Consider the following 752-nt stretch of genomic DNA (forward strand, 5'->3'; position numbering starts at 1 on the left):
GAAAGGGAGGAGGGTGAGTGGGGGTTTGATAAAAGGGAGGGGGTAGGGCGGGAGAGTGCACAGGACGCCACACGAGATTAGAACCACGAACATCCTGTCGATGAGTTGCATAATCTCCCACGACCTGTCATTACCGTGCATTTACATATCACTTCGAAGCAATTTCTTTTCTTGTCACTTGAAACAAATCTTTTTTTTCCCTCCTTGGATTTCTGAGAGACATTTATAGTGATAGGATACTGTTTATTTTCCTTCTATTTTTCGGTATGTGGGGCTGTCAATGACCCATTATCTATCCCCAAGATATAAATTATTGAACCCTCATATCGCTAAGTTGCCATGAGATAAGACAATCATTTCCAACTCCACAGAAAATAACGAGAAAGTGTACGAACACCTCGATATATAACTAAAATATGACAACTTAGAACTTACGCAGATCAATTCCTAGCACAATTTCCTCACGCTAAAATCTCCCTCTTTGTATAACTTTATTTTACACAACAGCATTACCATCAAGAATAGAATATTCAATACTTTATCTGCATTATTTTGGCATACTATTTTTTTCGTAGAATTATCTTTCCAACGAATGTATCCTCAAAAAATGCCTTTAAGCATGAGGCTGTTCCTCTTTTTCGAGCAGAATTGAGAACTCTCCTGCTGGACGCCGCAAGGAAAGTAGAGTCATGGCAGACACATCAATGCAATGGGAAAAAAATCGTTTCTTTCGGTTCATCAACCTCAATACC

This window comes from Penaeus monodon, chromosome 20, assembly GCF_015228065.2.
Source record: "Penaeus monodon isolate SGIC_2016 chromosome 20, NSTDA_Pmon_1, whole genome shotgun sequence".
NCBI lineage: Eukaryota > Metazoa > Arthropoda > Malacostraca > Decapoda > Penaeidae > Penaeus > Penaeus monodon.